Genomic DNA, 18,564 nt, shown 5'->3' with positions numbered 1-18,564 from the left:
AGTCTCATTTTAAGTTGTATCGAGCTGATGGAGGTGTAAGTTGTGGGATCAACCTCATGAATCCGTGACCCTGCTTATCAGCAGGGAACTGTTGAAGCTGGTGGAGGCTCTGCAGTGGTGCGGGGCATGTGCAGTTGGAGTGATATGGGACCCCTGATACGTCTGGATACGGCTGTGACAGGTGAAACGTACGTAAGCATCCTGTCTGATCACCTGCATCCATTTATGTCAATTGTGCATTCCGACTGACTTAGGCAGTTCCAGCAGGACAATGCAACACCCCACACGTCCAGAATTGCTATATACTGGCTCCATGAACACTATTCTTAGTTCAAAAGTTTAAACACTTCCACTTGTTACCAACTACGCAGACATGAACGTTATTGAGCATATCTGGGATGCCTTGCAACGACCTGTTCAGAAGAGATCTCCACCCAGTCGTACTCTTACAGATTTATGGACAGCTCCTCAGGATTTATGATGTCAGTACCCTCCAGCATTACTTCAGACTTTAGTCGAGTCATGCCATGTGGTGTTGCGGCACTGCTGCTCTTGCCGGGGGCCCTAGACGATATTAGGCAGGTGTACCAGTTTCTGCGGCTCTTCAGTTTATTTCGTGGTATGATGGAGATTCGATCCAAGCACGCACTCTAGCGCTATTCCAGAAACACCAAAATATATTTCAGATGGAAACTTTTAACAGTACAGCTATTTACGTATCGGAAACTCGAGAGTTCATCTATCTTTCGTTTGCAGCTGTAGATAGGCGAGGCCATAAGGTGGCTCATTCGTCACCATCTGTTGCACGGACAATAGTTGTCAGGAAGTACTGCTGTTGAAGTATAGTGATGCAAGTGAGAGAGCCCGCACATCAGTGACTCAGACGTGGACCTCTCCCTGCGCTGACCGGGCAAAAGCCGCCGCCAGTTGTCCAGTTCGACTTCCCCCTGCCCTGCCGTGCTGCTCGGCGGCACACGGTCGACCTCCGGGTGCGCCTTCCGGGCGGGCGGGCAGCTATTGATGCGTGCCGACAGCAAGCCGATCCCCTTTGCACGTATTTGCTTGCGGACAACTGTACCTCGTCCCTCTGCGAGGGAAAGGGAACTCTCCCAACCACCCCTTTGCGATCTACAGTAGATCCCTATCTGTATATGCAGGTCTGTGACCAACACTTATCTAGTTATTCTTCGCCGAAAAGGATTGTGAAGCAATACAACAGCAGTCGATAGAAACAGAAGTCATTCACAAGTGTTTAGCTAAGCAAATATGGAAATTTCAAAACTCTTTATGAAATGGTTTGGCCGACTTCGTGCCGTAGTTTGATGCATTTGGTTTACCCGATTCTGTCCCGACTAATCACATATGATTCCTCCAGGTTTCAGTCCTCGCTCACGAATGACTGTGTGTGTTGTCCTTAGCTTAAGTTAGTTTGGTCCCATAGAACTTAGCACAAATTTTCAAACTAAGTCACTAACATAATCTTGAAAAGAAATCATGTCTTGTAGTCTAATAGTCGTACGAACCCTTGGAAGTAGTGGAGAGCTTTAGAATAATATTTCGTGAACTAAAAAATGACTACTGATCTCTTAAAAAAACAGCCTAGATATTTTCACAAAAGGACCAATATAACCTTTGCCTTCTAGATATATTATACAAGTATAAAGTTAAATGGTTAACAAATTTTTCTATATACTTAAACCGAGCATAATCTCCTGAGCTGATAATAGTGACAGATGGTTCTCCATCTGTGTCAAGTTCTTCGTATTCTTCTGAAGAAACACGGAGGATTACTGTTTATAATCCCCCATTTCATTTCGAAAACACAAACCTACGTTTTCAAGTAGCAGAAACACGAGTCAGATTAAATTATAATTTGAAACTGCACCTTTGTTCAACGAAACGGAACCGCAAATTAAAGAAACACAGTTTAGTTTTCCAATAGATTCCGCATTATAGCCGGAATGACTACCGACATCTTTCCTCGCTATTTCGGCTTATAACCATAGATCCATCTTCACAATGTTTTTAAACACTCACCTGAAGATAGCTGAATGATTGTCTCCCGAAATATTGTAGGAAAATATCGACATCAACCGTCTGCAATCCTGAAACTTCATGATATACCTTTTCCGCCGAGAAAATTTAGATTGATGCTTACATATAAGGTTTGGAGTAAACAAAATTCAACATGACATACGATGCTTGTCACAGAGTAAACAAAAATATCAACTGACATTGTCGTCGTCTTAAAAAGTCTTAATTTTCCTGTTACACTGGTTCACTAGCAACCTAAAAAAATAAATCTTTCCCTTACATTCCCAATCTGCTGCAAGTTTATTTATCAATTGTCAATTTTTAGTCACCTATCACTGTTGCTATTTGAGTTTACGTATTGTCATTTGGAGATTTTGTGGAACTGAGGACGCTAGAAAATGGAGTCCTAAGTGGAGGAATTGGAACATGTCCATCATGTTCTTCTGTTTGAGTCCAATTCAATGGTTACAGCAGCCGTGGTAGCCTGAAAAAATAGCGCTTTGTATAAGGATAATGTCACTTGACAGGGCACCGCAAGAGAACGATTTGTTGTTTTAAGGACTTTCGTTTTGGACATTAATGACTCTCTGCGTTCAGGTAGACCTTCGTGGTTTGCTGTACATTTAAACGCATTAATTCACAATGATACACGTCATAGGACATGGGAACTGGGAAATGTGATCAACTGGGATGATTCTACCATGGTGTGACATTTTCATGCAATGGGAAAAGCTCATAAATCGGGTGTTGAGTAGTTCACGCTATAACCCAAAATTACAAAAATCAGCGGGTTGCCATATGTGCATCTCTGCTTACTCATTATCAATTTGGTCTTGAATGACAATGACTATTCCTATCCTGTATTGCTACTGTTGATGAGAAATTGTGTCTTTTAGCCAACATAAGGAAAAGTACAGAATGGTTGAGTCAAAACAAAGCAGCAACTCCTCGTACTTGCGAATATCCACAAAAGATAAAGTTATGCATATGGAGGCTCATCGATGACGTGGTGTATTACGAATTACTTCCCCGAGGCGTAACCATCACTGCTGACACTTATTGTGAATAACTGAGACATCTTGAAGCCGCAATCGAAGAACAACGAACAGAAAGACTACGTGAAGTGATGATATTTCACAATGCCCGTCCGCATTTTGGTAGACAGGAAAAACACACGTAAGTTGATTTGGGATGTAGTTCAGCATCCACCCTACTCACCCGATGTGCCCTCAGCTTTTTCCGTTTTCCGCTCTATGTCGAACAATCTGCAAGGGTTTTCCTTTCCAGATGAGATTGCGCTCCGAACGCAGCTCCACGTGTTCCTCGTCTCAAAAACGCGGAATGGAAAAGTTACTCAGTGTTGGCAGCCTGTTGTAAATAGTAAAGAAGAATATATTACCATTGGCTAAAGTATCTGTTATGTGTGTCTATTGTTTTTGTTAATGTTATGGAAAACTACCCACTGCTCAGTTTGACTGTTGCCTCGGTTCTTTGTGAAACATTTTCTACATTATGACTGAAACACCCAAAACACAGATGTAACATTCTACGGTATTTATTATTTGTTACATGAACGTGTTTCCAGCTGTTACGCCAGCACCAGTTATAAAGATAAGTATGTAGTGCAGAGAAATTTCGCTGGATCAAATATTGTAAACTAGTACGTCTAGAGAGTATCCTCATTTCCAAAGATGAAAGTGTTGATTTTAGAGTTAGGAAGAAAAAAAGTTATTTCAGTGAAAAGGCGAGGTACAATTATTTAACCAACATCAAATTTGTGACAAATTTACTAAAGAATTTAAGACAAATTACAACAGTTGTACTTAGAAGAAAGTAATTGAACAAGTAACTTTTGTGGCGTGTAACAAAGATATGGCTGAATAAAACAATACGTCATAATTAAAAAACTAAGTATAGTAGCGACAATAAGCATTTGCTTAATATCACAATTATATCTTATCCGCCTGTAAATTATGACCTACTAAAGGCTATAATATTTTGTACAGTCACATCTTCTGGATATTTCACCAAAGTTCACTGTTCAATTATTTTCTTCTATGAACAACTGTTGTAATTTGTCTATAGTTCTTTGCTTTATGTGTCAAATATGTAATCTTAGTTAAATAATCTAATATCAATTGTTCAACGAAATAATTCCACATTTTTATTCCTAATTCTAACATTAACATTTTTAATCTCTGATTCAAATGGCTCTGAGCACTATGGGTTTTAACATCTGAAGTCATCCGTCCCGTAGAACGTAGAACTACTTAAACCTAACTAACCTAAGGACATCACACACATCCATGCCCGAGGCAAGATTCGAACCTGTGACCGTAGTGGTCGCGCGGTTACAGACTGAAGCACCTAGAGCAGCTCAGTCACAGCGGCCAGCTTTTTTATCTCTTGAAATGGAGATTCGAGATGCACTAGTTTCAGATGTTTGAAGCAACAAAATTTCACTGCACCACATACTTCACTTGATGACGTAACAGCCGAAAACCGATTAGTGTAACAATTAATTAAATTGTTGAATATTACACCAGTGTTATGGGTGCTTAATTCATTCATGAACACACTTGTACCTCATTTGTTTGTAGTGCCTGCATTTTACGACAGTCATTCTCTTTTTGGCATATGTGAGCCTAGACTGATGTGAGTTGAGCAGAGCTGCCAGGACTGCTGCCAGGAGACATTTACCACATCCTTGTGTGTCCACCACCGTGCTCTGGCATGGGAGTGGCGGATGACGCGTTGCGGCTGGGCTAGAGATAGCCCCCAGCCTCCAGCTCGGGTCCGGCTCTGCACTGCCCTGGTGAGCCGCGCGCGGCTCGGCCCGCCTACGCCGTATTGATCATCTTCCGGCCACAGCTGGGACCGCTCCTCTCACCTGCCACCTGCCGCACCCTCGCCTTCCCTCCAGCGGATCACTGCCAGCCACCCGAACGCCCTTCCACAGCTCCGCCCTGGATGGCTTTCGTTGCACGACGTCCGCGTAATCAGCTGTTTGTCCAACCTGCCCAGTGATCTCAACATTGCGACTGAAATTACTGAACAATAGTTTCATGGTCGTTAGTTTAGTTTGAAGTGGATCCCCAACAACTCGTCTCCTGCGCCACGTCATTTCAGAGAACCACTTGCAGTATACGTCTTAAATTACTTACTGGATGTATTCCCATTTCTTACTTCCCGTACAACTTTGCCCTCTACATCTCCCTCTAGTATCGTGGAACGTATTCCCTGTTCTCTTAAAACATGGGTTTCAACCAGTCTCTTCTTCTTATCGGTATGTTCCATTTGTTCCTTCTTTCATGGAGGAAGGTAGGAAGATGGATTTGCTTAAACGTCCCGCCGACATCAATGTCCTTAGAGCATTAGCTCGGATGGTGGCAAGGATGACGAAGGAGAATGGATGTGCCCTTTCAAAGAAACCCTTCCGGCATTTGCCTAGAGCTACTATGAGAAATCGCGGAAAACCTACACTGGATATCCAAAGAAACTGGTACACCTGCCTAGCATTGTGTGGTGCCACCACGAGCGCACAGAAGTGAAGTAACACGACGTGGCATGGACTCAAATAATGTCTGAAGAAGAGTTAGAGGGAACTGACACCATGAAACCTCAAGGGCTGTCCATAAATACGTAAGAGTTCGAAGGGGCAGAGATCTCTTCTGAACAGCACGTTGAAAGACATCTGAGATATGCTCATTAATGTTCATGTCTGGGGGGTTTGGTGCTCAGCGGAAGGGTTTATACTCCGAAGAGTATTACTAGAGCCACTCTGTAGAAGTTCTAGACATGTGGGGTGCTGCACTGTCCTGCTGGAATTGCCCAAATTCGTCGGAATTCACGACGAACAAGAATATATGCAGGTCATCAGACATGATGCTTATGTAAGTGTCACTTGTCAGAGTGGTATTTAGACGTATCATGGGTCCGATATCAATTCAACTGCACACGTCCCACACCATTAAAGAGCCTCCTTCAAAAGTCCCCTGAAGACATGCGGGGTCCATGGATTCATGAGGTTGTCACCATACTCACACACATCCATCCGCTCGATACAATTTGAAACGAGACTCGTCCAACCAGGCAACATTTTTCCAGTCATCAGCAGTTTGTCAGCCTTAACGGGCCAGGGGGAGTCGTAAGGCTTTGTGTCACGCAGTCATCATGTGTAAACGAGTGCGATTTCGTCTCCGAATGCCGATGTCGATGATGTCTTGTCGAACGGTTCGCACGCTGACACTTGTTGATGGCCCAGCATTGACATCTGCAGCAATTTGTGGAAGTGTTGCACGTTGAACGATTCTCTTCAGTCGTCGTTTTTCCCGTTCTTGCAGGATCTTTTTTCGGTCACAGCTATATCGAAGATTTGATGTTTTACCAGATTCCTGGTATTGACGGTACACTCGTGAAGTGGTCGTACGTTAAGATCCCCACTTCATCGCTACCTCGGAGATGTTGTGTCCAATCTGTAACACCACATGAAAACTCACTTAATTCTTGATAACCTGCCTTTGTAGCAGCAGTAAACTATCTAACAACTGCGCCTGACACTAGCTGTCTTACATAGACGTTGATACCGCACTGCCGTTTTCTGTCTGTTTTCTTATCTCTGTACTTGAATACACATACCTATAACATTTTCTCTGGTACATCAGTGTATATCTGGATGGCCGTACACGGGTTTGAACCGTTTTCCTAATAAATGATAATACATTGTGTCCGTAACTGACCCATGTCGCTCGGTTTCTTCACTGATTCTGCAGAGAACCTCCCCATTCCCATATCACAAACGCTTCGATCCTTTCTGTTTGGATTATCGCACTGTCCATGAATGACTGGTATACAATGCTGTGCTACAAATATACTTTCTCAAAAATATTTTCGTCAAATTAAGGTCTATATTTGATACTAGTTGACTTCTTTTGCCCAGGAATGCATTCTCTGCATGCACTAATCTACTTTTTTTAATTTAATTTTTTATTTACAAATTTATTTTGCTGTGTCATTCATGCGGTATTTTACTTCCAACGTAACAGAATTCCTCAACTTCCAGTACTGTCATTACTGCTGCTTCTTATTACTTTGTTCTTTTTTCTGTTTACTCTCAACCCATATTCTATACTCATCAGTAATTCTTCTTCACTTCCATGAGTATAACAAACTGATCAGCGAATCTCATTGATGATTTCATTCATCCTAAATTTTAATCCCACCGTTGAGCCTTTCTCTATGCCCGTCATTGCTTCTTCGAAATATAGATTGAACAGTAGGGGCGAAATGTTGAATTCCGATCTTCCAAGATTATTTATTCGAACACTTCATTCTTGTTCATCCAGTCTTATTGATCATTTTGGTGCTTTTGCACATTAAATGGACACTGATTAACATCCGTGCTATAGTTACATATTACTGCCAGCAACCTGTGAACCCAACGTCTGCTTTGTTCAGCTCGTAATGTATGTCACGTGAAACGTGCATCCGTTAAAGGTCAAGAAGGAAGTTTTTCCGTTGTTTCCGATGGAGCTGAGACACACTCATAATTTTTTGTTGGATCACTAGATGCAGACGTAACAGCAATTTTAATGTTTGGGAATTTTCTTAGATAAGTCGCATTTGACGTATGAATTCAAAAACCACAGTTTGTGCAGGCAGACTGCCCTGGTACCTACCCGATTTGTGTTCTTTTATTCTCGTTGGATATAAAAATTGATTTAATTAATCAGTAATACCAGAAATATGCAAGCGGCTATTGTGCCCTGTAGGGTATGGAATGAAAGCCACAAAAATCAAAAGCCTATATATACATGGTAAAAAAAATACAGTTTTGAGGGAAAAAAGAACTTACATACAGTACAAATTACGTGTTGAATCTAAAAAGTGGGACTGTCGTTTCTTTTTTCATGATAAATTCGAAATGCCTTCCCAGAACAAGAAAAGTAAACTGATTCACCAAATTTTATGCAAAGGTTTCGCAAAATAGTCATTCTCCTCATAAAATATCGCGCACTGTTGCTGAGCCCACATTGCAGACTCTGAAAAAACGATATCAACTGCAATGGTAGAGCCGGCCGTAGTGGCAGAGCGGTTCTAGGCGCTAGAGTCTAGAACCGCGAGGCCGCTACGCTCGCAGGCTCGAATCCTGCCCCGGGCATGGATGTGTGTGATGTCCTTAGGTTGGTTAGGATTAAGTAGTTGTAAGTACTAGGGGACTGATGACCTCAGAAGTTAAGTTTGCAATGTTGGTAACATTTTCCAGAAACATCAGTCGACATTTTCCAATTATTCTAGCCTCCTGAGTAAAGACAGGCATAACATTTTCTTCTCTAATAGTTCAGATGCTACGCATCACCTATCCTTACTCGTTGTGTCGAAAAATCTCATCGGCAACAACACGACGTGGAAGTTTTATCAATTTGAGGGAAAAACTACCTGAAAACTTTAAATACCTTTTCGTAGTTAATGGAATCTGGCATTGCCTTCATAACCCTACTGTTAAGCCTGTTCTTTGGAACTCGACGAGTGGTTACAGGTTTCGAAAAGCATACAGCCCCATGATACACAGTCCGCTTTGCGCTTATATGTCTACACGATCATTTAATCTAAAAAATGAATTTTATTATTTACTAAAAATTGATATTTAATGTTCATTTTTAATATTATAATTTATTACGACTCATTGCATATTGTAATCACATTCAATTTTTGATCTAATAAATAACGGTTAAAACGAAAGGAAAGTGTTGTTAGTTGGTGGGCGGGTACATTGGCCACAGCAGCGGTTATTCTATCCGTCTAGACGTTAATCCACAGAGGTTGTTGTTAGTTGTCGCCGACCTCAGATGAACGATTCTTCAACAGGGGAAGTTGTCGCTATGTAACCATTCTTTCAACACATTTTTGTTATAAAAACCTAACTTGTTACCGTACGTTTCTAATAATTGTATGAATTGAGAAGTTGCTTTCGAATTTAAGCTCGTACAACAGCGATAGCTTGGATCCATCACGTTGTTCATTCTCTGCTTAGTGTAAAATGCATATCGATGATGATAATATCAGATAGAGCGTTAAAAATCAAAACAGGGGTATATATGAATAATCTGAGCGTTTATATTCAGGAGACCATAAACTGATTTCCAGTAAAGAGTGACGTTTAGAGAGGTATTAAAGATATGAATAAAATGTGAAGTAATTTTCTAATGTCGATGCCGAGAATTACAAGTGACGCTTAAATAGATTCACACTGAATTCACAATAAAATGAATGTTCACAATAATATAATACAGTAATGCTAATAAATCGAATACCTAGAATATAATATAAAGATTACGGTAAACGCATACAAAACAAAGTGAATAAGCTAGGAAAATTAACATCTGAATCTTAAGGGTTTGGTAGGACTCTTACTCTGTCACCACTATCATTTGGAAGTCAGTCATCAGTGGTAAACGAAAGGAAAGAAATATATATCCAAAACACTGAGATGAGAATTGTAGCAAGTCTGAAGATTTTTTTAAGGAACAGTGCAGATCAGAAATATTAACATAAAAACACCTTATCACATGCAAACTAAAAGCAGAATTACAAGAAATCTGAAAGTAACGGACCACTAAAGATAAATAAAAAGAATAGGAACCGAAAGGAAAGCGAGGTCAGGAGAGGAGAAGGAAAAGATGGGAACCGCAAAAGGCATCAAAGGATTTAAACTGGAAAATGAAGAAAAGGACGACGAAAATACTGTCTTCATTTCCGTAATTGTGTACAGGAAATACGGAAATGAAGACAGTATTTTCGTCGTACACAATCAAAAAGTGAATTTGTACACTACATTTGTTTTTGTAAGCATTATCCTACTGAAAGCGTTACAACCCTGCCTTCCCCCGACCTTTCGACTGACTTGTTGGAAAAAATAGAACTGGCCCAGAGCGCACAAGGTGTTAGGAAATTCACGTTACAAACCTGTAGGCCTTGTAGAGGTGCTTGAGTACATAAAATTTTTAATAGGAACCAATGTCCCGTACGTGCCGTTTCCGTTCTACGACGGTTTCAATTAAAACGTGTAACGCGTCCATTTCTGCTGAGGGAAACGGAAAAGTCTAAGAGTTTCTTGTCCTAGTGTGCTATAGGGTAGACAGGATGACTTGGATGACTTCTTGTGGGGTCGTATGCAAAGTTTACTTTGCGAGACTCATATAGAGACGGAGGAAGATCTGCTGGCACGAGTTCTGGCCGTTGAACTAAAAGTAAAAGAGACACAAAGTGGGATGGGGAATGTGTACCAGAACATGCTTTATTGGTGCAATGTCTGTAACAACCTTAGTTGTCGCCACATCGAGCCGCTGTTGTAATGGATCAGTACTGCTCTATACATACAGTACGCTGGATTCTTTTTTGTTTCTAAATTATGTGAACGTGTAAGATTCATGTGTTAATACAAACACGTCTGCTTCATTGAGAAATGGGTGTTTCGTTATGTTTTCTCTCCAATTGTTACCTAATAATTCTACAAATTCCGCCTGATTCAGTTCGTCAAGTAGAAGTGGATGAGTTAGACATCGGAACTGAAACCGCCGTGGAACAGGATGTTTCCGGACATGGGTTCCTATGCAAAATATTATTTTCTCATTCCCCTTGACAAATCCTAGTAGTCTGTAGTGGGAACTTCTAAAAAACCTGTGTTTCCTGTGCCTTAATATAGGCAATCCAGATAACGTCATCTGCTCCTGGGGCTGCTGCTGTTAGCTGGCTTGCCTAATTTATGGTGCATGAAATAATTTCCGATCCTGTTTTATTTTGATCATGCATTACAGTTAATTGTAAGGAGACCCATAACTTGATCCAAAGTGGTATTTTTATCATATTCAAATCAGGATTTATGTAACCGATAAGTGATGCAAGAACTCCTGGGGCCAGCTGGTGGTTGAACCACAGTCCTTAACACACTGAAACAGATTGGTATTCACCAAGCCACATTCTGGAACACATTCAACTATGACTTTGTCAGTTTGGTGACATATTAAGCAGCAGTCGGTGTTTAGACACGCTCTGCAAGCACATAACCTAAGCAATCCTGGAGATTAAACGACAAGCAACAATCAGAGATGTCATTAGCAAAAAGCTGTTGGACTGGAAGCATAGTCTGTAAATTTGCATCAAAGGCAAGGGGATTAGAAAGGACTATAGTTTTAAAGCCGTCCCCTTTCAGAAGCAATGTATTATTTACCCAACTTCTTGTTATAAATACAGGGAGTCTATCAAGGAGACACGGTGAAAATAATAGCGTATTCAGTTCATTTCGATGAGATGTCAGTTTTGTAGGTGAAAATTTTGTAAATATTTTATAATTAGTGGCTTATTTATAAAGCAGAGCGTTACGTTAGACTTGAGAGTGACTTAATTACACTACTATTTCATGTTATAAGAACTGATAATCCTCTTTCTTCTTTAGTGACCAGTTATAGTGCTCTGAGTTTTGATTTTCACTGGTGCTGGGTGAAATACACTTGGAGTACGTAAAATTTACGCAGGCGATAGTCTGTCCTAAAATAAATATCTTTAGGTCAGATATCAGATGTCGGAAACAAATATTTCAAGACTTGGAACTCCTTGAATAGGGGCAAAGTATGAAACCGTTGTTTACACACTGCTTTCATTTCGTGGCAGACAACTAGGTTCCACATAAACGATAGGGCTTCTGTCTTGAAAATCACAATGCACAATTTTCTGACTTTTCCACAGAGAAGTTCAGCAATTTCTACAATTTATGATTGGTTGTCGAACCGAACGAATGTACAGAGAAAGATGTTCCAGTAATAATAATAATAATAATAATAATAATAATAATAATAATAATAATAAGAAGAAGAAGAAGAAGAAGAAGAAGAAGAAGAAGATTAACTGGGACAAAATTATCAAAAATGGTTCAAATGGCTCTGAGCACTATGGGACTTAACTTCTGATGTCTAACGAACCTAAGTACACCACACACATCCATGTCCGAGGCAGGATTCGAACCTGCGACCGTAGCAGTCGCGTGGTTCCTGACTGTAGCGCCTAGAACCGCTCAGCCACTCCGGCTGGCACACAATTATTGCCATGCGTAGAAACGTAAGAGACACTGTGTCGTTCAAACTGTGCTTCCAGCACAATGAAGGGTGATACCACATTGACATTAATGTCAGCTAGTACTTCAGCAGCAGATATACACATCACTGGATGGCAAGGGGTAAACTGAGAAAAGTAACAGAATCGTAAGACACTGGATTAACCTGTCAGGACGACAGGGCACCTAAGGCAAATGCCCGATTGATTTCTTTCGAAAGTACATGGGCAGTTTCCTTTCTTTTCCTCTCTACAATCGCGTATGTGCTCGGTCTCGAATGACCTTGTCGTTGGCTGACGTAAAGTGTAATTCCAAAGGTAGTGCTATTGCAGGATCTTAGTCCTCTGTCTTTCTCTCTATGGAATTACATCAAGTCCGGGAGGAATGAAATACCTAAAGCAACTGAGGATGTACCGGTTGCTACGGCCCTGCCTGCTTCTGTCATTCTACACCATGCAACAAGGAAATTCGATACTCTGCGAAAATACTCACGCTATATTCATATATATGCACAGAATAAGTATCTTCGAACAGCTGTCATGAGCTGAAGTTTTCAGGAGAAAGTGGACTGTTTATGTGACTAAAAATCTAAACTTTCACTTCCAACTTGTGATACCTGCTCGGGGGCCACCTTCGCCGACTCAAACAGCCTTCACCCCAGGAGAAAACCCACCGGAGGCTATGCCGCAAACGCCCAAGCAGCGGACACTGGAACCACACAGGGGGTAGCCGGGTGAACGCCCTGGCCCCGGTCAGTAATGGACACGTTACAAAGAGCTTGGGGGACAGTGAGAAGCGTGCGGAAACTGGTGGAACCCTGTAGTCATTAGGGTGGAACGTCAAGAATTAACAAGTGAAAGCATTTGTATTTTCTGGCGTGGCAGCAGTCGTTATACCTGCCTTAGAAAGCAAGAACGTGTCGACAATTCCGGCACCCCATAGGCACTGGGAACAACGTACACAAAACGCAAGAAATTCGCATATATGGACGTGTAAAAGAAGACAGCCTTTTTAGAAAGATGTGTTTTAACGCTTTTTTCTTCTTTTTTTCCTTTATTAAAAAAACCATATATGTACATAAGCACAAATCAAAATATTGAAGCGCTGGAACTGATTCAACACGAATTGTACCCTACAATAGACTGAAGAACACATTTCAATATAGTGCCATTTGTAAGCTTACAAAATAGAACATAAATAGTAATCTGACAACAGCCTCTTCAGTCCAGACAGAGACATAGAACCGAAACGCAAACATATATATAACTGAATGTCTTAACTTAGGACGTTCCGTATAAACCATGGACGCCAGCATACTCTGACACCAAACCCAAACGTGAGTCTGTCCTGGCCTCATGCAGAGATAGCAGTTACAAAGAAATGTTGTGCAGCTGCTTTCACATCAACTTCTGAATGCAGAAAAACATCGGGAGAATGTAAAATCGTAAGACGTTAATTCCCGAGTCACATACCAGACCATGCAAGGTAAAGAATTTCCAATCCTGCACTGGGAGGTGTGGCCAAGAAAAGGCGATAGCCATTGAGCGGAACTGAAAATTTGGTGCGACGCTGACAACGCGGACAGGAAGAAATTTCGGAAAATTGTTGAGCTGAGAGGTGGAGGAGTAATGAAGAGGGGAGTCGATGTGACAGAACGGAAGCAAGAGAACATGGAGTCTCTTCCATCCATCGCCAACATCAGCATTCCTACATGGTGCTGTCGCTGCTTTGTCCACGCAACCCAAAACGGGCAGATCGTAACTCGGCCTCGGCGCAAAATCCGCAGGTGTCAGTGAGAACAGCAGACTTGCACTGCACAGCTCCAAGGCGACGGGCCATTCCGATGCAGCGCCTGCTGCCGGCAGCAGTACACGACAAATGATCACGAATAATGGTGAGACGATTCGTCCCTCCCTCCTTCCCCTTACTAATGATTCGTCTTCACACCCACTCAAATCGGCCCGGAGATTTGTAATTTGGAATTTGTTTGTGTAAACGGTACTGTAATAAATACATTTTTTTTTAGTTTTTAATCATCTAAGCAGTCTGTTTCACTCATACGTTAACCTCTTACTCTTATATTTTTTGTGTTTGATTTTACTTAATTACTGAAATCAATTAGTTTTTGGCTCCCAGTGTGGGACGATCTCATTGGCAGTTTTCATGTTGTGTGATATTACAAACAGTTTCTCGATTTCACTATATTTTTAAACAGGTCATTGTAATGACTATCAAGCTTTTGATCCGTAAAATTGAGAGTGGTGTCAAACTCGTCCGTCTACGTTCACCAGGCCCGTCGCACACACATTTCAAAAAGAAAACAAAAATCTTCATCTCGTATTGGTAACACTAACACACATTCACTAATATGTGGTTTTGAGAGGAAATTACATTTTCCATTGTACGTTAGCTTCTCAAGCCCAGTAACCTAGTTTTACTCAAGGTTGCCTTAATAAAGAGATACAAAACGTGTTCTAGTAAGTAAAGATCAAGTAAGCAATATATGAGAAACTCAAGTCACAGCGAACGTGATGATAACGTCACAGATGTACACTCCTGCAAATGGAAAAAAGAACACATTGACACCGGTGTGTCAGACCCACCATACTTGCTCCGGACACTACGAGAGGGCTGTACAAGCAATAATCACACGCACGGCACAGCGGACACACCAGGAACCGCGGTGTTGGCCGTCGAATGGCGCTAGCTGCGCAGCATTTGTGCACCGCCGCCGTCAGTGTCAGCCAGTTTGCCGTGGCATACGGAGCTCCATCGAAGTCTTGAACACTGGTAGCATGCCGCGACAGCGTGGACGTGAACCGTATGTGCAGTTGACGGACTTTGAGCGAGGGCGTATAGTGGGCATGCGGGAGGCCGGGTGGACGTACCGCCGAATTGCTCAACACGTGAGGCGTGAGGTCTCCACAGTACATCGATGTTGTCGCCAGTGGTCGGCGGAAGGTGCACGTGCCCGTCGACCTGGGACCGGACCGCAGCGACGCACGGATGCACGCCACGACCGTAGGATCCTACGCAGTGCCGTAGGGGACCGCACCGCCACTTCCCAGCAAATTAGGGACACTGTTTCTCCTGGGGTATCGGCGAGGACTATTCGCAACCGTCTCCATGAAGCTGGGCTACGGTCCTACACACCGTTAGGCCGTCTTCCGCTCACGCCCCAACATCGTGCAGCCCGCCTCCAGTGGTGTCGCGACAGGCGTGAATGGAGGGACGAATGGGGACGTGTCGTCTTCAGCGATGAGAGTCGCTTCTGCCTTGGTGCCAATGATGGTCGTATGCGTGTTTGGCGCCGTGCAGGTGAGCGCCACAATCAGGACTGCATACGACCGAGGCACACAGGGCCAACACCCGGCATCATGGTGTGGGGAGTGATTTCCTACACTGGCCGTACACCTCTGGTGATCGTCGAGGGGACACTGAATAGTGGACGGTACATCCAAACCGTCATCGAACCCATTGTTCTACCATTCCTAGACCGGCAAGGGAACTTGCTGTTCCAACAGGGCAGTGCACGTCCGCATGTATCCCGTGCCACCCAACGTGCTCTAGAAGGTGTAAGTCAACTACCCTGGCCAGCAAGATCTCCGGATCTGTCCCCCACTGAGCATGTTTGGGACTGGATGAAGCGTCGTCTCACGCGGTCTGCACGTCCAACACGAACGCTGGTCCAACTGAGGCGCCAAATGGAAATGGCATGGCAAGCCGTTCCACAGGACTACATCCTGCATCTCTACGATCGTCTCCATGGGAGAATAGCAGCCTGCATTGCTGCGAAAGGTGGATATACACTGTATTAGTGCCGACATTGTGCATGCTCTGTTGCCTGTGTCTATGTGCCTGTGGTTATGTCAATGTGATCATGTGATGTATCTGACCCCAGGAATGTGTCAATAAAGTTTCCCCTTCTTGGGACAATGAATTCACGGTGTTCTTATTTCAATTTCCAGGAGTGTATATGCAACCGTCGCATCACTTCTCCATATTCACACTAACTGTTCCACAATTCAGGCACAATCAAAAATGACTATCTAACCACAATACGTACGTGCCAGTTACTACGACAGAAAATCTATTCACATTTTCCGGTACCGCTACTGCTGTATAATACTCTAATGAGCCACATACTCTCTGAGGATGCTGGCGCTAAATACCCGAACTTCTTCATCATAAATTGCACAGGCATTTGGTGCTAGTACCTGTCTCACCAAGTACTGGACCGTCTTACAGATGGAAGACTTTCGCATTCTTTTACTTCTGGGCATCCGACGGCCTGTGCATTCTCACGAGGACTCAGTCCCCGACCTCCTAAGTCCTTATCCTTCTCTCCTGCTCTCCTTTCGTCGCCATCTCCGTGATGAACTCTCGGGCTGTGTCTTTGACTCCCCTCCCCTCGAAGGTTTGACAATACTGTCAGACACGGATTTCTCCGGTTTCTGGAACATTAGATCTATTGGTCAGTATCCGTACCGAAATGCACGGCTTCATTGAAGCACCTACCTTCGGTAGGTACTGAACAAAGGCATTATGCCTGTCAGGAAGCAGTATCCTAAAGGACACTCCCTGCTGGTGTATACATCGTGTTGCGGGATTGGATTGAGGTTTTTAATTGAAGAGACCTCACTGCAATCCGTTCTTTTTCTAATCCTGCGTCCCATCTCGGAGATGCGGAAATCGTTGCATGGTCGGAGAGGACTCTCTCCGATCTACCAAATGTGATCACATAAACGTCCGTCTAAGATTTTGCAGAGATTTTGGATGTGGTGAGGCTTGTCGTGTAGAGCCTGACTTGTGTAGTAAATGCGTCCACGACAACGAATATAAACTGCCACCCGAACTATTCCTTCGGCAGAGGGCCATAATGATCAACACAGACCAGGTCATTTTGTACTTGTGGTGCGATGGCGTGCATTTCACCTCACACAATTGCGTTCAGATGTTTAGACGCTGGCACATGTTGTATTCCTATATAACTCTGCAACCTTCCGTGTGAACACGCCATGTTACCGGTCCTTAGTGACTGTAGCATATAACTTAGTCGCTCCGCAGTGGCCAACATGCTGATGACAGCGCTCGATTAAATCTTCCGAAAGCGCTCCAGGGAGTCAAATTTTTGACCTTTGTTCTTCCACAATAGAGCACCTCCTCTCCATCAACGCTGTACGTCAGAAAGTCCCATACTCTCCGGATTTATGGCTGTTAGTCTTATACTGTGGCTAACTCCCGCCTGCCGGCCGCGGTGGTCTCGCGGTTCTAGGCGCGCAGTCCGGAACCGTGCGACTGCTACGGTCGCAGGTTCGAATCCTGCCTCGTTCATGGATGTGTGTGATGTCCTTAGGTTAGTTAGGTTTAAGTAGTTCTAAGTTCTAGGGGACTGATGACCACAGCAGTTTAGTCCCATAGTGCTTAGAGCAGTTTTTTTAACTCCCGCCTATATTGTCGGATGCACTCGTCTTCCCACTGTTGTGACATTGCGATGGTAACATCAATCTTTCTCGCTCCACATTTTCTTAGCCGTCCTCCCGCAAAGGTTCAAATAGTTTCAAATGGCTCTGAGTACTATGGGACTTAACAGCTATGGTCATCAGTCTCCTAGAACTTAGAACTACTTAAACCTAACTAACCTAAGGACATCACACACATCCATGCCCGAGGCTACCGTAGCAGTCGCACGGTTCCCGACTGTGCGCCTAGAACAGCGAGACCACCGCGGCCGGCTCCCGCGAAGGATTTGTCTTAAATAGTAAATTTATTGTGTTTACCTCGACAATAGGCGATTTTCAGATCGTATTCCTGAATCTCCATTGTCCAACGGATCACTGTGTTATTCCTGTATCTGACGTTTCTTAGGAACATTATTGCTTGTCGGTCTGTACATAAACGAGTTTTCTGACCGACCTGGTAACGCCTACACTGTTTTGTCGCATAGATAAAAATCAGCATTTCTAGGTCGGTAGTGAAATACTGCGTTTCTGCATCCGGTAGCTTCCTGCTAGATGTGGCCACAATGTGCACAGTCCCTTTCTAGCATTCCTGTTGTAGACACCCCCCACCACTCCCACAGCCTTCTACACATGCGTCTGTGGAAAGGTGGAAGGGTGCTGAGAAGTAAGGGTACGCCAAACAAATTCTGTCATGTGACGCAATCGTAATCACCTCGAATGAGTTTTTCTCCTCAATGCTCCAGCTCCACACGTTGCTCTTCTTCAACAGCGTCGATAGAGGATGCAGCATCTGCGCGAGGTTGACTATGTGTCCCCTATAAAATTAAATCATCCTGAAGAACTGTCTTAATTCCCGTGAGCGTGAGGGCCGTTTCATTTTCGTGACTTCCATTAATTTGCACTTTTCCGGACGGATACCTTACGACGAGATCTCGAACTCATGAACTGTGCGCACATGTT

The sequence above is a fragment of the Schistocerca gregaria genome, chromosome 4, assembly GCF_023897955.1.
Source record: "Schistocerca gregaria isolate iqSchGreg1 chromosome 4, iqSchGreg1.2, whole genome shotgun sequence".
Classification (NCBI taxonomy): domain Eukaryota; kingdom Metazoa; phylum Arthropoda; class Insecta; order Orthoptera; family Acrididae; genus Schistocerca; species Schistocerca gregaria.
Note: the sequence above shows the minus strand (reverse complement) of the source record.